Genomic DNA, 21,022 nt, shown 5'->3' with positions numbered 1-21,022 from the left:
ATTGCAAAATCTTATCCTTAGAATTTTCCAGAAACCGGGGCCAGGAGCGTTTAAATGACTTGTTCATGGCAGTGCTGGGTCTAGAACCTCACTTCTAACTCTGGTCGCACCTTCTCCTTTTCAGAAAAAGAAGGCATAATCCAATATAAAAACAGCAATTCTACTACTACGACCCATAATAGCAATTCCAAGCTCTTTGCATGTATCGGCTCATTTAACCACCAAAAAACATTTTCAGACTATCCCTTCACTAAAATAGCACAATGAGAATCAGTATTTTTTTTTTTTTTCCACAGTTGAATGACATTGCAACCCGAAATCACAACTCTGTTTTAGGTTCCTGGTGGTGCCTGCTTCCTCTTCTAGTTTGTTTAGTCACAGAATTCGATTCCTGTTGGCCGATTACGCGCCTCCAAACGGGTTTAGCGCTCTATTGAAATGCGCGAGGCTTTTTAACTCTTGTATAAACAGGTAAGGCGGAGGGAGTGGGGCACGGATTGGGGACTTCTGGGGTTTTTTTGCGATGGAGCTGGGGTGTGTGTGTGGAGGGGGGTCAGAGCCAACTCCCCAGACCTCAGGCAAGGTTAAGAAGGGAGGGCTTGGCTGCTGTTTTTAAATGCAGTGTTTTTTGTTCCCTTTCTAGAAACCAGCTGTAACTTTAGGTCATAGCGCATTAAAATGAACTACTTCTGAAGGAGCAGCGCCCAAGCCCCAGGCCCTGCGTGGAAGGCCCCGGTAAAGGTCAGGGCTTGGTCCGCGTGACTCTCCTTCCTGCGCACGTCGGAGCCCGGCTCTGCCCCAGGTAGGACAATCCGTCAGGTCCCCTCTTGGGTCAGGCCCGCCGCGAGGCTCGCTGTGATCGCACCCAGTTAAACGGCTTTACTAAAGGGAAACTGGGGTAGGGTGGTTCTGATCGGCTTGAGTTTCAACACAGCAGGTTCCTTATTCCTCAAACATGGTTCTGGTCTAGTTTTTCTGAACAGCCGAAAGGGGGCCGGCCGTCTGAACGGACAGCTGTCCTCAGGTGGGTCAGGTGCCACTTCTGAGGACATTTCTGGATGTCTGCAATGGATGTGACTTTCTGAGCGGGTAGAGAAGTCTGTCCGGTGAAGTCCCCAAACCTTTCCTATCAAGGTAGTTTGTTTTCTTTTCTTTCTTTTTTTTTTTTTACCCTTCAGCAAAGGTATCTGTGCTCCTAAAACAGCAGGAATGTTGCGCTGGCCTTCAGCCAGCGGAGGCTCAGCGAGCAGGATAACATTACACTGCGGATTTACGGGAAGTTGCTGGGGTTGGGAGTAAAAATCTGGTTTGGTGAGTTTAAGGGAAGGGAGTATACGAGAGACAACCTTGCTACTGTGAGGCGAAGGCCTCGGCAGGGGGAGGGCAGCGGGAGGAGGGAGGGAGGGAGGGAGGAGGGTGGGAGGGAATAGGGACGAGCTCAGAGGCCAGAGCCCGAGCGCTCCCCGTGCGCGGTGCCGGACCAGCCTGGCTCCCGGGGCCGCCTGTCTCTCTCCCGGGTGTGGACCCGGCGCCGGCTCTGCAAGTGGAGTCGCCGCACTTTCAAGTTCTCGCTCCAGTCAGGAGTTTTAGCCCCAGAGAGAACTGCCTTCTGGTTATCGCTCCTGCTTCACACTTTGGAATGTGCGGCTTGGGGAGTCCTCGTTGAGAGTTTCTCTCTGCAGGTTTCCAAGGTTAAGAAATTTTGACAAACTGGAATTCCCAGGAGCCAGGGAGCTAAGCCTAAAACGATCTGTTGCTTTAAGCGGCGCGGTGGGGAGTAGCTGGACACTCCTTATTTTGGTTTTACATTAAAAAAGAGGGAGGCTGAGAAGATGTTGTAGGTTACTTCCTAGCAGTGTAAATTGCTACCGGGCTATGAATGGTGTTAATTTCTGAAGTGGGCGACTCCAAATACATAACAAAGGTAGGTGGTTTTGTGTAATCCTTCCAACTACTCTCCCTTAATCTTATTTTGGGTCCCAATTTTAAACAATGCTCCCCCCCTCTCTAGCTTTTTCTCCTTCATTCTCCTACCCTCCTCCCCACTCTGGTCTTTTTAGTGGGAATTAGTTTATATATATATATACACATAAAAGATTTTAAATCCAGCTTCTGAAAAAGCACAAAATCCTATGAAGTCAGCCCCATCATGTTTCCTGTGGTGATGAATCCTTTTCCATTAGAGAAACTGATTTTTTACCCTTGAAAACACATGATTGGGCCTTCCAGAGGCACAGGTGACTTTTTGGACTGAGGTTTTTAAAGTGAAATTGGGGTGACATTCATGACAGCATCTCATACATGTTGACCAAGGCAGGTAGATCTTCTTGTAGTAATTTTTCTCTGAAGGTAACACGTAATGGAGTTTTAATTGTTGTTTAAAGTTAAAATTCAATCTCCAAAAAAGTGTAGGGTTGACAGTCAGTCAGTTGATAAATCACCAGTCGCCGGGTAGTATTTAAGAGATCAGTTAAAATAAATGGATGTAGAATTTTTGAAATAAATGATTCATTTCTTAATTAGGTAAAAGTTTAGCTACTCTTTCGGGTACTGTCCTAAAGGCATTCGGGTACGTGGCTTCTTTCTTGAGGTTATCAAAGTTTTAGAAAGATACTGTCCTCACGGTACTTATTAAGCCAGTACTGATTCGAGCTAAAAAAATCAAGCAGTTTTTTCCCTAGTGATATTTAAATGACTCACTCTGTAGAAATGTAGATTTAAAATGTATTCTTTAAAAGGTTTAATACTGGAGTCACATGAAATTTTTTTTTAGAGAAAAGGCAAAACATTTTATTCTAGGTTGAGGCCACAAACATGAAGGGGTTGCCACCCTTTTAAGCGCAATTTCAAATGGGATGGCAGCTACACCAAGAGCTTTTGAGAATTGCAGGTGCCAATTCTAAAAGGTAAAAGAAGGGGAAAGGTTGTCAGCAGTATAAATCACAAGCTGCAGACAAACCGAGGTACCCAACCAAGAAAGTAAGATAACATTTTGTAGGAGTTTATTTTGCTGTTAATTTAAATATAATCTTTGTCAGATTGGCAATCTGAAATCTGGGCAAGTAACAAAACCAACCCAGTCTGAAAGAGAAATAGGAGGAAGAAAAAAAGGGAGATAGTCTGTGTTTTTGCTTACTTTCTTGTCTACCTTACCCTTTACCCTGTTCTGATATACATACCATTGGCTCTTCAGCTTAATAACTGCAGCCTGAGAGAATGGGGAATCAGAAATTTTATTAGTGCCTAGTTTCATTAATGTATGTCAAATGAAGCCCGTTGATCAAAAAAAAAAAAAAGAAGCTGCTACCCCAGCTCTGCTATACTTCACCCAACTAATCTACGTTTAAATTCATCAGATTCGATAGTCTTTTTAAATGTATTCTGAATATCTGAATATGCATCAGATTTTTTGAAGATTTGTTATCATTCTCTTGGCTGTGACATTTTCAGATTCATCATCATCATTTAACATATTTATATTCGATTCCTCTATGTGCTGTTTCAGAATAAATTTTGAAAGAATTCTGCCCAAAGCAATTGGTGATACTGAAGATGAAATAAAGATAGAAAGCAAAGAAGCTATGTGATTCTGGACACGTGTCCTATATACTTGCTGTAACTAGTGTTTAAGAGTACTCACTTTTTTTCCCCCATGTGGCATGAACATTCATTCAGATTAATTGAACCTGTTCTAAGCAATGATTTTAAAAAAAAGATTGTAAGGTTAAAGTAGTTGCAATTATTTTCTTAAAAAATGGATTTGCTTTCCAAATTTTTACTTTTGAGCTGGAGATTAAAGTAGATCATGTCACAAATGTTTGGACTTTGACTGCTATAACAAAGTATTTACCTATTTCAGATTGGCTTCCACCTCCCTTTGAAGTACCTTCCCTGCTTCTTCAGGAAAGGTCAGGGGAGTGGGTACAGGGGGTAACGGAGGTGGGGATTAGAGGAAGAGATTTCCTCAAAATTGGACCCAACTGAAGTGAAACTGACTAGGTTATTCCTGAGGCTACATAATCCTAGAAAAAACTTCTATGAATAGAGGGCTTAGGTTTGGGATTCATAAGACTGAGAAAAGGAATACATTTTACATGAATCGGTAGGGTCTGTGTGCCAAACTTTTTTGACATTACCATTAAGACATAAATGCAGCTTGTCAGAATGATTCCAAGTTCAAGGTTATATTGAAAAGTTTCAAACACTGGCCTGATTAAGAGATGTATTTTTCCTGTTGGAAATAGTCTCTGTGTCTTATGATGTTGATTTTTTGGTTTAGTATTGTAAGAGGTTGTGTGTTAGTCAAAGCAACCACCTGTTCAAAGTAATTCCTTCAAAGATCGCCTGGAGAATGATTTTCGATAATGGTAATTCAAGAATGACTAGATTTATAAGATTTGGAGGCCTTTGGAACCTTCTGATAACAAATGTCATAGAAACAAGTAATTGTTAAATTGCCACCTCAGGTTGCTGGCAACAGCTCAGATTGGAGGGATTCAGGGGGAAATGGCATTCTGCCACTTGTTGTGTGTGGTCCGGCGTCATCTTGTCAGTAAAACACTCCTGAGATTATCTGAGCTTGATTTCTGATTGTTTCTACTTCTCTCATTGTTGCTTCCCCTTCTATCCCTTCAGCATCTGGCACTGGGAGAAAGAGAAATATATTCTCCCTTTGAAGTCAGTGAATACCCATTTTAAGAACCCGTTTAAGAATTTTGCCCTGAAAAGGGTATAGAGGAGGAATTTTCCAGTGAAAGTAGAAGGGGAGAGAGTGTCTGGAGAAATGAATAAATGGCCAGAAAACAGGAGAGTCCTGAACATGTTAATGGTGTAGAATTTACTAGAAAGTTCACATGGAAATCGTAAATGTCCCCAAAAGATTGCAGGTGAACTGGCAATTGTAATTCAAATGTTCTTCTTGCACTGCAATAGATGGCTGATTTGAATGAGTTCAAGATATTACCTCTTAGTAGAATCAAAAGTAAACTTGATTACAAAAGGCACCATTTCTTCAACCATACTCCCACTCTCTGCCTTTCTTCTGCTTTCTTCATCGGTTGAAGGACACTTGAGAAAAGAATTCCAGCTCAATTTATGTAACTTATGTATGTTAATATGAGCATTCTTTTTGTTGTAGTGAATCCTCAAATTTTGTCATTATAGAAACCTAATTTATTCAAAAACGACTTTTGGGTATGTCTAGATAATGTATACAGTATATAGACTGCAATAGAAATGATTATAATAGTAATAGAAATTATTAAAATAGAAATGTTAGTAGCTCTTTTGGTACATCCTATCAAAGGTTTTAAGAATGGGGAAGTTTTAGGAATAAAAAGTACAATCTCTACCTTTCTGAAGGCCAATGGAGAGAGATATCAGGAGAAGACAAAATGCTAGTTTAACCATGAAAACTCTGTGATTTTGGGTAAATACCAATTTTTTTTTGTCTCAGTAAATTCCTCATTCTGCAAAATATAACCTTTATTTGTAAATAACAGTCAGTCACATTAATCAAGAAAACAATATCCGAACTCCTCAAATCACAACATTTGCCTTTGGGGATAGTATACGTTTGCGGTCTCTTATTTCTGTGTGAAGAATGCATGTCTTTCTTACAAACACGGTGATCCAGTGCTCAGACCACAGGTGGTTGCCCGGTGGGTGTTCACTGATTGTGCTTTGCTTCAGCTGATAGTCAAATTTGCACATATTGTATCCACCAACCTCAGTAGAAGACAACCTGATCCCAGATGCTATGGGTGACCAAGAGTTAATTGTATGTACGGATGGGGGGTGGGGGGGTGGGCGTGTAATGAATGCAGGGCATTGTGCAAATGAAGCGGAAACAGATCGCCTCTACCTGACCAAGGAAATGCCAACCTGTAAACATTTTGAAATGGTATTATTATAACCAGAAGTATCTACCTTTTAGAGGACTGAGACCTGGTTCAATCACTTTGTAAAGTATTGCACATGCCAAAAGGAAAAAAAAAATCCTTAGTAAAATGAAGAGGATTTTTCAGGTGTTTGATTCCCTTTCTTAAAATGCATATTTGGGTCTTTTGAACTCGGGGTAAAATAATCATTTCTCAGAAAGTCAGCATCCGTATCGGTGATGATAATGGCCCTGTGTCTTTTAGGAAGATGGCTGAAATAATCTCTCTTTGTGTTTGTTGTCATTTATTTTTTTAAAATAATATCATGGTTCTTGGTACACCAAGCCCTTGCCAAGATTAGGCCCATCTTCTCAGTAGCCTTCTCAAAACAAAGTCGCCTTTGTGTAATGACAACTGGGAGGATTTGGTGACAAAGAAAGCTCAATTGGGCACTGCAGATTCTATGGCCTGATGTTTTTGTGGTTGTTTTAAAAATATCTTATCAGGTAGTCTGTATGATAGATTTCTCCATGCGGAAGATCTTACTATTTAAAACTCTCCCAGGGAAGAGGTGGTTGCAGGTTTTATCTTGGAATTAGTTAGATTATAAAAAGCAGGGCTGCAGCATGTTCATGCAGGGGAGAGCACAGCAATGTGGTCTAGTTTGTTTTCATTGGCAATCAGCAAAAAAAAATTTGGGCACACATGGAGAGAAAGAAAATGGGTTTTGATAGAGTAAAAATGACTATTTGGGGGAAAAAGTTGACTATTTGCACTAAATCCAAACTCCGTAGCAGAGTGGTTGAAAGTATAGACTGCCTTGGTTCCATTCCTGGCCTAGCCGCCTACAAGCTGTGTGACTTTTGACAGATTACCTACTGCTCTGTGACTCAAATGTAAAGTTTCCCCAAATGTAAAAAGCCTAACTTACAAAGTTATAAAGATTGAATAAATTAATCTATGTCATCTATATGATATATATAATATACAGCAGGGCCTGACAATTAGTTCCATATATGCATCATGCTTGGATAGCTTTTCTCTGAATTCTTACTCCACTACCCACTCTGTGAAGGAATTTTATATTTGGTGACCTCTTGAGCTGCTTTGGCTTTGCCCAGTGATCATTGCCATGCTGGGCAGACACCTATTTTGCTAAGTTTCTTTGGATTTTTGCTTCTTAGCTATTTATGAGAAAAATATTTCCTAGAATCACCCCAAATGCATTTTTTCCTCAACTATAAAGTGCTGATTGGAAAGAAAGGGAACGAGGCTATTGTATCTGTCAAGTGAGAGATCACCAAGTGTCCTAGAAGGCTAATGCAAAGTACAGTTTTTCTGTAAGAACTTAGTAGTTTCTATTAGGATTTTTATTGGTTAGTATTAACTAATCATAAGCTATATCATGTGGGACTTTCTTGGAACTGTCACAGATATGCTCCTTATGTTTTTTCATATCTCTTCTTAATTTGGTGCATATGGTCTTCTCCATACCAAACAGAAACTGAGGTCCTTGGAGGCAGGATTTGGGTCTGGGTATTACTTGCATCCCTCATTGTTCCCGGTTCATAGTGAGTGCTCATTAAATAAAAAAAGAGTTTCTTTGTTCAAATACATTATCACCTAAAATAACAGCATTTGTGCATTCTGTAGATATGTATTATACATCATATCTACTTAGATCACTTCACCTATTTGTTCCACAAGTATTTCATCAAAAATCAGGAAACTTAGGAAAGAATGGGGCAGAACAAAGGCTCTATCCAATTGTGTAAAAGTTTAAAGGCTCGGGCTTGTTAAGAGATAATTACTGGGAGAAAAAAAAATGCATTATCTGAAAATTAGGAAATTATTAGATAATTTGAAGGGACAAATTGCATTTTCTCAAAATTAGGGAGTGTGAACAAATAAATCCAAGGGAAGAGGGGCAATGTCGGGTGAATATACAGGTCTGAGAGGTCCAACGGGGTGGTTTTTCCTGGTGGACTGGTGATGTACTCTTAGCCAAGGAAATGAGACCTGGAAGAAGGACAGGTGGATGAAGTGTTGAGAGAGTTGCCTGTAGTGAAATCCTATTTGTAGAGCAAAGGGAATTCAGTAAGCTCTTCCCCAAGCCCCTCTTCCCACTTGGTGCAAACAATAGTTTGGCTCAGGGGCCTCCTTTTACTCTTTGACCTGCACTGTGGATTCCAGGATCCGCCTCCAGGTAAATGTAGATTTGCCAATGAGTAAACAGAAACTGCCAGCTCAGAAGGTACAAATGAGCCCAGGAATTTGTGCCTTTACTGTGCACTTGCTCCGTATTCACAGATTATCATTCCCTGGCTCAGAAAGCAAGCCTAGAAAGGCAGGCATCTTGGTCTAAGATCCCAGAGTGGAACCCAGGGGTCACTTACTCAATGGGAACTGTTGGAGACGAAGGGTAAAATAAACACCATGTTCTTACACATCCCAGTAATGTCTTAAGGGTCTCGTCCTTTCCTCATGGGCTAAACATATAACTAGTTAATGAACTGCTGAAGCTGCTTATCTGCTCTCTGCTTCCACCTTTGCCCCTACCCTCCACCCCGTACAGTCTGTTCTTGACGTAGTAACTAGAGTCACTCTTTAAACATAAGCCAGGTCATGTCATTCCTCTGCTGAAAACTTTCCAGCGGCTCACCATCGTATTCCAGTTAAAAGCCTACAAGGCACTCTATTTCTAGCCCCATTACCTCTTTATATAACATCACCTTCCTTACTCATTCTGCTTCAGTCACACTCCCTTCCTTTACTGCTAATCAGTGCTAGGCATGGTCCTGTTTCAGGGTCTTTGCACTGGCTGTTTATTCTCCCAGAACCATCTTCCCCAGATATCCATATGGCTCCCTCCTCCTCTTCAAGTCTTTGTTCTGCTCCTACTGTTTAAAACAGTAATTCCTCTTTCTTGCTCCAGTCTGTATTTCCCTATGGGTCTCTACTTTTTATATTGTACTTACCACTTTTTAGCCTATTATATAAATGTATGGGTTATTGTCTGTCTCTCCCCCACTAGAATGTCTGGGGTTTGTTTTTGTTTTAATTTATTATGGTAACATATACATAAATGTTATATAACACACACCTATATAAAAATATATATATAACATCTATGTATATATGTTATATAACATTTATATATATAACACATAAGATTTCCCATTTTAATAATTTGTAAGTAATTGTACTATTTAGCAGTATTAATTATATTCTCAGTGTTGTGCTACCAGTACCACCATCCATTATCAAAACTTTTGCATGATCTTAAACAGAAACTGCAATTAAGCAACAACTCCCTATTCTCCCCCTCCCCCACAGCCCTTGGTAAACTCTAATCTACTTTCTATCTCAATGACTTCCTTATTTTAGATATTTCATATAAATGGAACTCTCCAACATTTGTTCTTTTGAGTCTTGCTTATGTCACTCAACATAACCTTTTCAAGGTTCATCTATGTTGTAGCATGTATCTAGAATGTCGGTTTAATTTATTGATGTATCTCAAGCACCCTGGAGCAGTGTCTGCCACAGAGTAGGTACTCAATAGATGTTTGTTGAATGAATGAATGAAACACATAGGCTCTTAAATAGCACAAGTATGACCAAAAGCATAGTGCAACTTGTGTGTTTTACTTGGAATACAACCATGAACACATCTTTTTGAATGTCAGGGAGCATGAGTTTTCTCTTGGACCTTGCCTAGTAAGTGGCCATGTTTTCTGTGGTTTCATTTTCTTCTCTGCCACCATGGGCCCTTGGTGGAGGCCGGATGACTAAGTAACATGCAAGGCAGGCTGTGTGTGGGGATGTTGCAATCGTTTCAGCAGTTCCTTGTTTCCAAATCACAGCCTGGTCTTTGGCAAGCTTTTTGTGATTTCAATCTAAATCTTGCTGCTGTCTGTTCTGAACCTGTGAATTGCATGCCCTACAGATGATTACTATTGTAATTTAGTTATAAATAATTATTGTTCTGCAAGTAACCATCAAAAAAAGTGTTTTTTAACTATGTCTTTTGACCTTTGAGATTTTGCCAACTGCTACTACAGTCTCTCTAGACTTTTCTTAGTTAGGTAGCTTGCCTTGACCTGGCGTGAAACAGGGGTGCTAGCATTATTGCTTGCGTCTTTGATTATTTCCCCAGAACCCTTGTACAAAATCTTGCCTTTTACTGAATGGCAAAATAAACAAAACAAAAACAGCAACTTTCTGATCTGTTATGTTTGTGTGCCAGTCCTAGCCCCATTGACTCCTTTTAGACAGTTATCTTGGTTTGACTAAATTGCTTCCCTTGGTCCTTGGGGGTTCAGCTCCCTCTGTGCATTCACCCGTCTTTTTAGACCCACAATTTGGTACTGAAAGGGGCTTCACCAGTGGCTGATAAAAATCCTGTGGCCGCTAAGCTTTGGGACCCAAGGACTATTCTTGAATTGGGTATGGGCCCTAGGAAGGTTTATTTGCAGTCAAAAAAAAGTTACCATATATGAATTTTGTTGAATGTAGATGGAGATCCTGGATTTAGTTATTTCTGATTATTGCTGATCATGGCTTATGGTTGATTTAGAATTATTTGATTTTTTTTTACTTCTAAGTTGACCTCAAAGCCATTATTGATAGTAATTGCACAATTTGCTGACTGCATTGAGTAATTTTAAAAAATTGAAACTAAATATGCCTAATAAATAAATAGCTAATAGAGTTCTTTGGGCATTTTATTACTTACCATGTGTATGAAGAGGGGCATTAAAAGAGAATAGCATATAAATAATACATTTGTCTTTCATGATAAATTAAGTACAGTGAGCTGATTATTTATGAAATGGAAAATTTACCAAAATGTAGAACGAGTAAATAGGTACACTTAAAAAAAAGAAAAAGATGAATATGAATTAAACTGGTTTAAACTAGGCATTAATAAGTAAGACTATTATTTATTGAGCAGTTGCTATGTGCCAGATGCTGGGTGCTGGGTAGGCAGTGTCAAACGAGAGTTATTTGCCATTATGGAGTTTTCTTTGGGGATGGAGGTGGGATTAAGTGCTCTGAAGGAACCAACAAGTACTAGACAATTGTAGGTGGGACTCTCTTAGCTGAGTTGCCAAGAGAAATTTCTTCCAGGGAGCTGATGCTGAAAGCATCTGATGGGCAGCAAGATGTGCATCTTTGCTAGAAGGACTAGCATTTGTGATGCTCCTAAGGCTGTAAAGAGCTTGGCATGTTTGAGGGACTTCTTTAAGAGTGAAATGGCTGCATTGCAGCAATGGAGGAGGAAAGGCTGCACAAGGTAGGTAGGGTTGTAGGGTTACAGGAACCCAGGTCACATAGAGCCTTCAAGACACTGGAAAAGAATTTGTGCATATTATTCCAAGCCCAGTGAGAAGCCATTAAAGGGGCTTTACTTGTTGGAAGATAACTCCCGAGTGAAGTCTGAATAGAAGGGAGATTGTGGCAGCAGACAAAGCAAGAAAATTAGTGTTCTTTTTGAGGGTGGTGGTGGAGAGTGAGAGATACTGGACAGCTGGGTGTGATTTCTTCTGTGCACTCATCTGCCTTTTTTACAGCCTCAGTTCAGCCTTGGCAGGGGTGTCACCAATGAATGGCAAGAATAGTAGGATTTGATGATGGCCTGGCTATGAGGAGGGAGGAGCGAGGATTCTGGCTTGAGTGATAGGAGCGATGGGGAAGACCAGGGGAGAAGAGATTTGAGACAGGACAGAGGGAACCAAGAGTTCAGTTTTGGACATGGTTAGGGAGATGTCTGTTACACATCCCACAGGAGATGTTAAAAGATTCCCTTTGTATCCAACAAGGGCAAGAAGTACTTCCAACGTCTACCATTCTTCCAGACAATGGTTTTGTATTTCAGGATTTCTTACCTTGTCCAGATTTTCAAATATAGATATTTATATCACAAAGGACAAAATAATATTTGGATACTGACTGAACATCTACTTTGTACAGAAAACTGTATGGGAGTGGGTGGGAAGGTGGGTTAGGGGATTGTCTTGGGTGCCTCAGGGCTGCATTAACCACAGACTGGCTTAAGACAACTGAAATTTATTGTCTCACAGTTCTGGAGGTTAGAAGTCTCAATTCAAGGTGTTGGTAAAGCTGTAGGAAAGACTCTATCTGTTCACGTCTCTTTTTTGGCTTGTGATAGTGGTGAGCGATTTTTGGCACTCTGTGAGTTGTGACATAGCTCAATCTCTGCCTCCATTGTCACATGGCTGTCTTCTCTTTGTGTGTCCTCTCTCCTTATATGACACCAGTCACATTGGATTAATGGCCCATCCTACTCCAGTATGACCCCATTTTAACTTGCCTAATTCTTCTGTAAAGATCCCATTTCCAAATTTGGTAACAATCTGGGGACTGGGACTTCAACATATCTTTTTGGGACACAATTCAACCTTTAACAGGGATCAAACATTAAAAACACACGTATTTACACCTTAAATATAGTTTCAGTCATCAAAAGTCTTCTAATACAAATTAATCTGGTTTGTGTAATGTGTATAATATTGAAAACTGTAAGTGTAAATTGTTGCATGAACAAAGATTCATCCAGAATTATAGAAGATAGATACACATATTATAGGAAGAAACACAGTGAATTTCCTTGTGAGTTACAACCACTTAGAGGTATGCAAATTTGTGCCGTAAATAGCCACACATAAAAATAGATCTGTTTGGACCATGCGAAAGTATTTCTTATCTCTTCCTTACCTAATTGTAAAGGCTTGCTGAATTTCTGCATATTGTGTGGATGGAAACTGGTTTCTTGAACCTCTAAGGCAAGCATTGGGGATGTTATGGCAAACAAGACGCAAGCCTTTTGGAGCTTGCAGTAGTGGAAGCTTTATCTGTTCATTTTTAGTACCATCACTGCAACCCTCTCCTCCTCCCACCATGGCTATTCTTAAAAAAAAAAAAAAGATTGAGCATTTTTTCAAAATTTTAGGGAAAAAAATGCCCTATTTTGGCCTAAGGCAATGGAAATGAAAAAAAAAGTGATTTAAAAAAATAATAAAAGTCATGAACCATTAGGGGTGGGTGGAGGTAAAAGAGATTTCAATGGATAATGTTTTGCAATTATGGTTTAGGAACTGTCAAGGACTGCAGCTTTTTATTTTGGTGTGTCACCACCCCTGGAGCCCATGAGGTGAAATAAAAAATTTATGATTATTTGTTCAAATGGTGTGGTTTTTAATTTTTCTTAAGTTGGTTCAGTTTCCAGAAGGATATGTAGGCTTCACATATATTTAATTAATATATTTATATATATTAGGTATATATAAATAAATTTAATTAAAATCGTTTGCATGTATTTAAGTTTCTTTTTTAATAAGAACGATACTTCAGTGAGGAGCAACTGTAATGTGTACCTACAACAATCATACAGAGAAAGGAGGAGGCTTATGTTTGTGAGTTAATGTTGAAGTTACAAATAGAGAAAGTAATAATGGTTAAAATTCATTGAGCACCTACTGTATGCCAGGCTTGACCTTATTTAATCAATAGAACCCCTGAGAAGTAGGTCCTATTTATCATCCTTATTTGACAGATGTGAAAATGAGGCTCTGATAGGTCAAGTACCTTGTCCAAGGTAAATGGTGAAGTCAGAATTCAAACTCTTGTCAGCCTTTTCAAGTGAGATTAAATTTGAAGAAAAGTCCTTGGACTGGAACCCAGCATCCTCATCACAATTCTTCCCTGGCTCGTTTCACTTTAGACGAGCGATCTAGGGCATTGCACTTTGTCTTAATACCTTTCAATTTCCTTGCCTTTAAAATAAGATAGAAGAGGGTGGAGGTTTTGGAATAGAGATTTTGACTGATGTTTCGAACAGCTTTAAATTTCTGTAATTATGAATCTTTTTGCTTTCATGATTTGTATCTGTAAAACGGACTGCTGTTTATAGTCCACTTTCCTGAAGGAAAAACAAGGATGGGGGATGGGGGCAGCCACCCCGCAGGAAAGAAACTGGTGGGTTAAACGGCTTGTTCTGCGTCTTATAGAGTTCTTGCAAGTGTTGATTCTGACCTTCTAAGAGTGAATGTTGCAGGCATGTAAGGTGGTAGTAAACCAGTGGTTTTCGAGTAGGTTTTTTCCTCCCCTTCCCTCCAGGGGACATTTGACAGTGTTTGGAGACATTTTTGGTTGTCACAACTAGAGGAGTCTGTGCTGCTGGCATCTAGTGTTTAGAGGTCCAGAATCTATTAAACATCCTGTAGTACACGGAAGGCTCCCTACAACAAGGAGTCATTCCATTCAAAACGCTAATAGCGCCAAGGTTGAGAAACCTCATCCTAGATGAATCTTTGCTCTCCACAGCCATTGTTGTCCAATATAACTTGAGCAAATAACGTTTCTTTAATTTTCAACACAGTTCTCTCTTCTGAAGATTTAGGGTCAGGGATGGAATGGTAGCCGGGGGCAGGGGTGGTGGTGGTGAGGAGAAAGTGGGAAGGCCAGAGATACAGAAAGTGAGAAAGTTGAATTGAACTCTGTTGTTAGGACATACGTGTTTACTAGCCCTGATAGAAAGTCCTCAGTGGTTAATTTTTCTCTTTGCTGTGGATTTGCCACTTTATAGCAGCTTTTGCTATAAAGTCAGTCACGGGACTGTTTGCTTCATGAGAGAATTTGTCAGAATTTTTTTGGACCTGAAGATGCCTTAAGTTTAAAAGCTTAAGATTATCTGGAATGAAATACCATGATTTATCAAGTCTTGAACTTATTGAGAATGAAAAAAATTCATGTATATTTAAGCTCCACAGCAAGAGATCTGTATTAAATGAATGCATGCTGCTAGATAGAAGCATTGTCAACAACTTTTGGGAAGCAGCCAACACTCAAGAATGGCTAGAAATGAACTCCATGTACTAGGCTGCCATTTTCCCTTGAAGAAACATTTTGGTCAATTTTTGATATCCTGTAGATTTTGGGAAGAAAGATGCATTTAGATTTGCAGTTGTTCTTGGCTGATAGGGAAGCTGAGTTTACACAGCTTCCACAAGAAATGAATTGCAGCAGAAGGAAACAGAACAAAAATCTGAGGAATAGGTAACTGAGGATCCCTTTGTGAAAACTGACATGGATTTTAGGTTTGATTTCCTTGTAGTGGGAATAAAATGCAGCTGGATGAGTGATCTGGTTTTTCATATGTACAAAATACCCCATATTTGATATATTGGGAAGTGATGTCTATTGAGATGTTGGGACATTCACTAATGAACTTTTTGTGTGATGCCAGGTCATTTAAGATCACAGAGGCTCTAAAACTGCTCTGTTGGATCAGATCAAAGACCTGTCCATCCTAGTTTCTGCTTCTTCAGGGTTCAAGAAATATATTCTAGCCAACCTGATTCATGGAATTTCTCGCGACACTCCTTGAATATCACATGCAAATACTAGGTACCATTATCTCTTCAATCCACGCATTATGGATCTTTGAACATGAATTCAATTTATAACCCCTTGCATAAATCTGTCTCCATTTCCCTCCCTTCCACCTTCAGGAACAACTGGTTCCACAACTTAAAGAAGTGCTTACTTTTCTTCCTTGTAAAACTAATTTTCAGGCTGCTTGCTGTGGATCTCTGGAGTTTGTGAGCTAATTTACCTTTGCCCTGGCTCTTTGACCCTTTGTGCTTTTAACATTTGAATTCCATTCCATGTCAGTCTAAATCCCTTCTGTCTTGAAGAGCCCTAAGTCTTGTATGGAAGGCCAATACCCAACTGTGTTTTGTTGTTGTTGTTTTTTGTTTTTTGATTTTTAACTTTTTTTATTGTATAGTATAACATATATACAAAGCAAAGAAATAAAAAAGCAATAGTTTTCAAAGCACTCTTCAACACGTAGTTGCAGGACAGATCCCAGTTTTTCGTGGACTACCATACAATCCTCTCATATTTTTCCTTCTAGCTGCAACAGAATATAGGAGGCTGGAAGGCTTAAATATATTTTTATCATTACAATTAACTTTTTTTCCTTCTCTTTTTTGTGAAAAATAACATATATACAAAAAAAGCTATAAATTTCCAAGCACAGCACCACAGTTTGTTGTAGAACATATTTCAGACTTACAGGGGTTAATTTCCCAATTTTAGGTCTTTACTTCTAGCTGCTCTAAAATGCTGGAGACTGAAAGAGATACCAGTTTAATGATTCAGCATTCATATTCATTTGTTAAATCCTATCTTCTATGTATAATTCCACCATCACCTTTGCTCTTTCCGTCCTTTTTTTAGGGGTATTTGGGCTATGGCCATTCTAAATTTTTCATATTGGAAGGATCTGTCACTAACATGGAGTAGGGAGCTGGAGCTATCTGATGTTTTGGAGAGGCTGGGCTAGGTTTCAGGACTTATCTGGACCAGGGACCCTACTGGAGATTGTAAGTTTCTGGAAAGTTACTGTAGTGCATGAAACCCTTGTGAAATCTTATAAATTGCCCTAGGTGTTCTTTAGGATTGGCTGGAATGGTCCTGGTTCCAATGATATTGTTCATGTGTTGTGGTGGACAAATCCTCCTAAGTAATCTGAAAACAGATGTTCTATAATCTTACTGGGTCTCAAATAATGCTTTCAAACTTTTCTTGAAGATACTATTTTTTAATGCAATTTATTGAGATATTTATACAGCATAGAAACCATCTGAAGTATGAAATCACTGGTTTACAGTATAGATGCTGTGTTTTGTTGTTTTGTTTTTTGTTGAAGTTATATCTTTATATGATTGTCTTCAAGAATCTAGGCTACTGGAACACAACTCAACAGTTACAGGTACTTCCCTCTAGCCACTCCATTATACCATAAACTAAAAACAGATATCTATATAATGCATAAGAATAACCTCCAGGATAACTCTGGATGCTACGTGTTTTTGTTGGTCTTTTTGGTAGTAACTCTAGCCATTTATTCATTGAGTAACTAAAAGTTCTATATCAGGCACTGGAAATGCAAAAGTAGATTAGAAATAATCCTGGTTATTAAGGATCTCACAGACTAGGTGATTATAGACTTAAAAGCAAAAAAAAAAAAAAAAAAAGAAATCTTTTCTGCTTATAATAGAAATATTCATTCATCCATTGTTTCACTTAAAAAATCATGTATTTTATGCCTACACTTCTCTAATAGTAATAAGAAAAGATGTCAGCCCAATCAATTTGGTCCCAGAGTTAGATATGATTCTTGAATTAGTCTTGAAAGACTCAGATAGGAGAAATAAGTAATTGCCATTGTTTGTGAAATCTTGTGTCTGACATTCCTTTTATCCAGAGTATGGACAAATGAGTAGAAAAATAAAGAAAAATAAAAAAGCAAATAATGGGGAGGGGAATAAGCTGGATAGATTGAAATACTGGCGGTCAATGAGAAGGAGGGGTAAGGGGTATGGGATGTATACGTTCTTTCTTTTATTTCTTTTTCTGGAGCAATGCAAATGTTCTAAAAATGATCATGGTGTTGAATACACAACTATGTGATGACATTGTGAGCTATTGATGGTATACTGTGGATATGAAGATTTCTCAATAAAAATACTTAAAATAGGGGTTGAGCCTCATGCAAGGACATGAAGTTTTTTGCTATACTGGCTTGATTATTTAGAGCCTGGACATTTGAGGTAATAAATTACTCTCTAAGCCTATTGTTCTCTCAAATGGCAATGCTCTGCTTATCATAGCAACAAACACTTACTGGAGCAACACTAGATGCTGGGGGTGGAGTGAGTTGCTGCATGGTGCATTGTTGGAACCCAGGTTCAGGGCACAACAGAGACTTTTAGCAAATGACTGTTTTATCACTTACATGACATGAAGAGCCCAAAAGAGCAGGGGAGAGATCCCATAGCGACGGTCTCCTGGGGTGGCCAAAATGGGTCTGTAGATGGCAGCTTTACATACCCCTTCACATCAGAGAAGAGAGAAAAATCCTGTACCATTTTGAGCGTGGTATTTACTTGCCCTGGAGGGAAGGGGCCCTGACACTAAGAAGTTCTGTTCTGATACATCTGGGGCTAGTTCCCAATTTCTGGGTTTAGGGTCTGGTCAGGCCTTAGACTTAATGTCTCCCACAGGTTGTGGAATGGAAACACAATAGAAGAGAAAAGAAGGTGGGGTGTAGGTGAGGGCTGGGAGATGGCTGCTTGGCGTGTGTTTGGAACTTTTCCAGTCATGGGTGCTCTGCTGAGTGCTGAGGTGTGATAGGTGAGCAGCGCTCAGGATATGATCAGGGAGTCCAGAGGACGGGACAGTCAGGGAAGAGAGGTGATCTTTCCAATTCTCTGTCTCTCTCTTGTTTTTAGATATAATTTCCATACCATAAAGTTCACCATTTTAAAATGTACAATTCGGATTTTTTTGCATGCTCTCAGAGTTGTGCAACCATCACTGCTAATTCCAGAATATATATATTTTTTACATGGGCAGGCACCGGGAATCGAACCCTGGTCCTCTGGCATGGCAGGCAAACATTCTTGCCTGCTGAGCCCACCATGGCCCACCCACCAGAATATTTTTATCACCCTGAAAAGGAATCCTGGGTGATGAAAAGTTTTAGTGACAGATGGTGATGGTAATGCAATCTTGTGAATGTAATTAATGACACTGAATTGTACGCTTGAAAGTGGTGAAAAGGGGAAATTTTATGTTGTATATATATTACCTCAATAAGAAAAAGAAATCCCATACCTATTTGTAGTTAGTTACTTCCTTTCTCCCTTCACCCCAGCCATGGCAACTACTAATCTATTTTCTGTCCCTATGCATTTGCCTATTCTAAGCATTTTATATAAATGAGCTCCAAACAATGTGTGATCTTTTGTGTCTGGCTTCTTTCCCTTAGTGTGATGTTTTCAAGGGTCATCTTGTTGTAGTACGTATCAGTATTTCATTCCTTTGTCTGGCTAAAGGTTTTACCTATTTTGCTTATCCATTAACACATTTTACTTATCCATTCAGCAGTTAGTGGACGTTTGGATTCAGCTGGATTTTGAACAAATAGAAAGTTTGTGCATAGCATAGATGTGATAGGGGAAACCAATCATTTTAATGAACAAACATGTACCTAGCACAGTACTTACCGAGTGCCAGGTGTATTTCACAACCTTTACAAAAATTAACTTTTTAAGCCCTCATTACAGCCCTGTGAGGTAGGTATTATTTGAGGTACTGGCAGGTAAAGTAATTTGCCTGAGTTACCAGCTAGTGGTAAGTGGAGAGCTGGGTTCCAAATCTAGGCAGTTTGGCTCCGGAGTCCATTTCTCAACCCCTAAACTCTGCTCAATGGCAAGGATGTGGCAGAGTCAGTTTTGAAGCAGGCTAGGTGGGGTAAAAGAGCAATGGGGAGGCGGGAGTGAGAGACAAGGCTAGAGATTGGGCGTCTCCCCCCAACTCAGCAGATATTCTTGTAAAGGGCAAATCTAGCCACACTCTTCTATTTTAAAAAGTGCCACTAATTTCTGGTTTACTATAGTGGTTTCCCAATGCCAATCATTGCCCTATTACTTCAGTTTTTCCCATATCTATTTCTCCTCCCATCATTAAGTTAATAGTTTTCTTTAAATCAACTCACTTTTGTTTTGCTTAAATACGTTCATTTAAAATGAGACTTTATAATGCTACCTTAAATGGAAAAGCAGTTTTTTTCTAATGTGTGTTTAAATAAACCAAGCCTTTAAAATTAAAATGCATTAACTCATTTACCACCTAAAAGTAATTTGCATGCTGTCAATGGGTATTATACATATTAGTAATCAGGACTTACACAATAAAGTTTGAACACTGGGTACTGAGCCCTTCAAAACCCTACTTCAGCGTATGCCCTTTGTCTGTCCCCTATACATTGGTACCCCATGTTGCAGTCACATCAAACTTGTCTCCCTCTTCTCTAGACTCATCATGCTTTTCATTGTAACATGCTGTTCTTCCACCCTCCTTTCATCCTTTCTTAAGGCCTCCTGAAATAATCCTCTTCTCTTAAGGCTTTCTCAGATTCTCAGGGTTCCCTCAGAACTTGGTGCTGACATGTCTTATGTTATATGCTGGTTTGCGTGTCCCTGTCAGATTGTGAGGTGTCTCAAGGCTGGGAACAGTGTTTGTTGAATGAATATATGATTGGTTAAGGCCAAAGGGCAAAGATCTTGAATGTGATAGTAAGCAGTTACGGAGAGGAGCACTCCCAAGTTATAGAATGTTTTTAAACAGAAAAACGATCAGTGTTGTTTTTAACAAAGCTAAGAGTGGTGGTCGAGTGGAGATGGATTGGAAGCATGAGATCTTGGAGGCAGGGAGTGAAACAAGATAAACACTGTTTTAAGTGCTTGGTGCCAACAAAGAAGATGCACTAGATCTGAACATACATATACCCTTTGTCACACTTCCAGGTACATACCCAACAGAAGTGTGCACAAGCCTTCATGAAAGACAAGTTTAACAATGCTCTTAGCAGCACCATTAAAAATATCCCTAACTTGGAAGCAACCCAGATGTCTATTAATAGTAGAATGAATGAAAAAGTTGTATGTGAATTCAAGGGAATACCATCTATAATGAGAATGAACAAAACTGTTACTATATGCAAAGGCATGGTCAAAGCGAAAGAAGCCAGACCCAACAAAGTATATATTGTAAGATCCTCTTTACATCACATTCTAAACCAGACAAAACTAATCTCTAAAGAAGTCATGATAGCGGTGGTGGTGACTAGAAGGGGACCCGAGGAGACTTTTGGGGTGCTGGTTATACAGGGCTGTTAAGTTTGTGACAATTCATTGAGGAGTACAACTACTCGTGCATTTTCCTGTATATATGTTGTATTTCTGTGGAAAGTTATATATATAAAAAGGGAAGAAAATAAAGCAATTAGTAAAAGATTGTGAATTGAAATATTTAAAAAGGCAAGACTGAGAAATAAGCAGAGAAAATGATGATGAATCTAACTGCTTCTTTCAGTTTCTTCAGCTCAGTTGTGTTGGGACTTCTTGTGTGGCATGTTTCACTATAGAAGTGATAACTACCAACAATTGTATTATTTTCCAAAGTCATCTTTATTCCATCTTAAGAACATCTTCACGAGGGTTCATAATTGTCTCCATTCTCCAGATGAGAAAACTGAGACCCCG

General features: G+C 39.3%; 1 protein-coding gene across 20 annotated transcripts in view; it reads left to right on the top strand.

Moving 5' to 3' along the window:
- The first annotated feature begins 348 nt into the window (after positions 1–348).
- The window catches only part of RBM47 (RNA binding motif protein 47), a 192,230-nt gene continuing 171,556 nt past the window's right edge, over positions 349–21,022 (top strand). For 10 of the 20 annotated variants that reach the window (XM_077136690.1, XM_077136688.1, XM_077136674.1 and 7 more), the window contains exon 1: positions 1,429–1,924. The gene's annotated coding sequence lies outside the window, so the exon portion shown is untranslated. The other 10 variants (XM_077136689.1, XM_077136677.1, XM_077136685.1 and 7 more) reach the window with 3 other exon arrangements.

Source organism: Tamandua tetradactyla, chromosome 19, assembly GCF_023851605.1.
Source record: "Tamandua tetradactyla isolate mTamTet1 chromosome 19, mTamTet1.pri, whole genome shotgun sequence".
In the NCBI taxonomy this organism is placed as follows: Eukaryota; Metazoa; Chordata; class Mammalia; order Pilosa; family Myrmecophagidae; genus Tamandua; species Tamandua tetradactyla.
This window is presented reverse-complemented; position numbering and strand designations above follow the sequence as displayed.